The 3597-nt window shown below is 40.9% G+C and overlaps 1 non-coding gene across 1 annotated transcript; it reads left to right on the top strand.

Moving 5' to 3' along the window:
- Positions 1-1737: 1737 nt before the first annotated feature.
- Positions 1738-1810, top strand: Trnan-auu (transfer RNA asparagine (anticodon AUU)). Its single transcript has one exon. It is a non-coding gene; the product is annotated as a tRNA-Asn (tRNA).
- Positions 1811-3597: the final 1787 nt, after the last annotated feature.

The following is a 3597-nucleotide window of genomic DNA, read 5'->3' on the forward strand; positions in this document are numbered from 1 at the left end:
CTAATTTTTGGGTATCTATTCAGATACTGAATTATTGAATTTTATGGGATTATTTTTGGTGGGGCAGGGGATATATTCTCATCACGATTTTGATTGAAATTGCAATCATTTTTGCAAATATATCTAGTGGGTATTGATAAGGCAATTTACTTGATGATGCACATAAAGAAATGTTACCCATATAGGAACTCAATTTTTTTCTACTCTGCCATAAATCTACATTATACCCTCTCCTCCCAAGGCTTAGAGACCATCAAAGAGAGGAATACAAAATGGTTCTAAGAGTAAGAAACAGAGAGGACCAGAGAAAAAGTGACTTCTGGACAAAACAGGACCATTGTTGTAGATGAATTTTTTTGTTTTTTGTTTGTTTGTTTTACTCTTTGCTTTTTGGGGATGCCTGCCACCCGGTTCCCATATAAATTACACTTGCAGTCTTATTCTTACTTATGAATGCCTGGCCTTAGTTTAGCTTGTTTCTTGCTGGCTTAAATTATCCCATCTACCTTTTGCCTCTGGGATTTTTTTCCTTTTCTTACTTCTGTGTATCTTACTTTCACTCTTACTTGTGTCTGGCTGGGTGGCTGGCCCCTTTCTCACTCTTTCCTCTTTCTCTCTCCCAAGAGTTCTCCTATTTATTCTCTCTGTCTGCCAGCCCAACCTATTCTTTCTCCTGCCAATCTATTGGCCACTCAGTTCATTATTAGACCATTAAGGTGTTTTATACATGTAGTAGGAGCTGCGGGATGCATTCTGCCACCCAGCTCCAGCCACCAGCTAGCTTTACCCGAAATAACAACACACAAACTGTATTCTTTTAAACACTGCTTGGCCCATTAACTCTAGCCCTTACAGGCTAATTCTCATATCCCAATCAACCCATCTCTAATAATCTGTGTAACATCAGTCTTACCGGGAAAGATTCAGCATGTCTGACCTGGCAGCTTGCTTCATGGCATCTGCCCAGGATAGGGGAACATGGCCTCTGAGCTCACTTCCTCTTCCTCCCAGCATTCTGTTCTGTTTACTCCTCCCACCTATGTTTTAACCTATGAGGGCCAAGCATTTTCTTTATTATAATTAACCAATGACCTTCCTCCATCATACACAGGCAAAGTAACACAGTGTCACATAATTAAACACAGGCAGAGTAACACAGTGTCACAGAGTAAAGGCAGGCAAAGTAACACAGTGTCACAGAGTTAAACAAATGCAACATAAAGGAATGTAACACATCTTTGCATCATTAAACAAATGTTCCACACCATAAATAAATGTAGCACATCTTAAAATAATATTCTACAACACATTGTATTCATGACCTAGTTGTGGTTGCCTACACAAGATCTGTACAAACTCAAACTCAAGTCAGTGGACATTCCAGTATGGAAAGAGAAGATGATTATCAATCCTCTGTAGGGATAAGTCCCGCCCCTTAGGGGGCATGTTCGCCTCGAGCTAATGTTTACCTATAAATCTGGTGAGCATGCTTGCAGCGGTTCACTTCTGCTTTCCTGGTCTCCACGGGAATGGTGATTGTGTAAGTCTATTTCCCCATTAAAGCTGTATATATTTTTACAATCTGTCTGCAGTCATTTACGCCGTTACATTTTGGCGTCCAGCGTCAGGCTATTTTGCCCCCACCCTGGCATAAGGGGCACAAGCTCGATCTTCCCAGCCTTTGCAAGCAAGATTAGCTACCGGAGCTCAGGAAGCATGATTGGACTCAAGTGCGTAGCCTGGCTAGCTCAGTAAGTAGAGCATGAGACTATTAATCTCAGGGTCGTGGGTTTGAGCCCCACACTGGGCACCATTCTGTTGTAATAGGAGCTGCAGGGCTGCGTCTCCAGCACCCCGGCTGCCTGCTAGCTTATGCCCCGAAATAATTACATGGACACTGTATTCTTTTAAACACTGCTTGGCCCATTAACTCTAGCCCTTACAGGCTAATTCTCATATCCCGATCAACCCATCTCTAATAATCTGAGTAGCATCAGTCTTATCGGGAAAGATTCAGCATGTCTGACCTGGCAGCTTGCTTCATCACGTGTGTCTGCCCGGGAGAGGGGAGCATGGCCTCTGTCTGAGGCATCTTACCTCACTTCCTCTTTCTCCCAGCATTCTGTTCTGTTTACTCCTCCTACCTATGTTTTAACCTATGAGGCCAAGCAGTTTCTTTGTTACTTAACCAATAACCTTCCTCCATCACTATTAAGTTCAGAGATTTGCTATGGATTGAATGTTTGAGTCCGATGAAACTTCACATGTAGAAATTCCAACCCCAAGGTGATATACGAAGAGGTAAAGTCCGTGGTGAAATGTTGGATAATGAGATCAGACTTCATGAATGAGATTAGTGACCTTTACCACTTTCACTAAGTGAGGACCCTACAGTAAGAAAATGGCCATTTATGAACCAAAAAGTGGGATTTACCAGATTAATCAAATCTGCTGTCACATTGATCTTAAATATGTCAGTCTCTATTACTGTGAGAAATAAGTGTCCATTAATTATATGTCTTTCAACTTATATTATTTTCTGATAGCAGACCAAAAGGGCTAAGGAAAGATTTTTGTATAATACTATTTATAACTTACTCATAAATTTCAGCACAGCAAAATATAGTTCTGTTCTAGAAAATGGTATTTACATTACCAATTGTTTTAATGGAGGATTAACTAAGACACTCCCAAGTTGCTTTTAGTCGTGATGAGGTTTTGTTTCTTTATTTGTTTGGTTTTTATATTTTTAAATAATATTTTTAATTGTTTATTTTTATGTCTGTGAATCATGTGCACTCAGCACCCTCAGAGATTGGAGAAGGATATAGGATCCCTGGGGAATCCCAGAGGCTCTGGAAGAGCATCCGGTTACTGCTGAGAATTTCATGTAATGCATTTTGATCATGTTCATCTCCCTCAGCTCCTTCATAACCACCCTCTCTGTCATCACCTCTCTATCACCCTGACTTTGAGTTTCTGTCTGCTTTTTTTGTTTGTTTGTTTTCTCCCATCAAGAACACTTTGTGTTGTTCAACTACTCTTAGGAATGGGGCCCACCATAGTGTGTGATCTGCCTACCAGGGATCATGTCATTAAAGAAAGCTGACTCACCAAGGTCAGCTGGACTGGGACTGAATGAGCATGTGATCAAACTGGACTCTCTGAATGTGGCTGACAATGAGGGTGGACTGAGAAGCCAATGATAATGACACTGGATTTTGATTCTACTGCATGTACTGGCTTTTTGGGAGCCTAGTCTGTTTGAATGCACATCTTCCTATACCTGGATGGACAGGGGGCCTTGGACTTACCACAGGGCCTCACTTCTCTTAGGACTGGAGAGCAAGAGGGAGGAGGAATGGGAGGGAAATGGGAGGATGGGAGGAGGTGGAAATTTTTAATAGATAGATAGATAGATAGATAGATAGATAGATAGATAGATAGATAAAAAAAGAAAGCTGACTGTCACTCCCCCAGAAGCTATCAAATTCCAATAGCTCCTCAGGTAAAGATGGCATTTAGCATAGAAATTAAAAGCAAACTAGTACAGTTCATTTTTGAAAGCAAAGTTTTTTTCTAATTACAACACTGTAA

Source organism: Microtus pennsylvanicus, chromosome X, assembly GCF_037038515.1.
Source record: "Microtus pennsylvanicus isolate mMicPen1 chromosome X, mMicPen1.hap1, whole genome shotgun sequence".
Lineage (NCBI taxonomy): Eukaryota > Metazoa > Chordata > Mammalia > Rodentia > Cricetidae > Microtus > Microtus pennsylvanicus.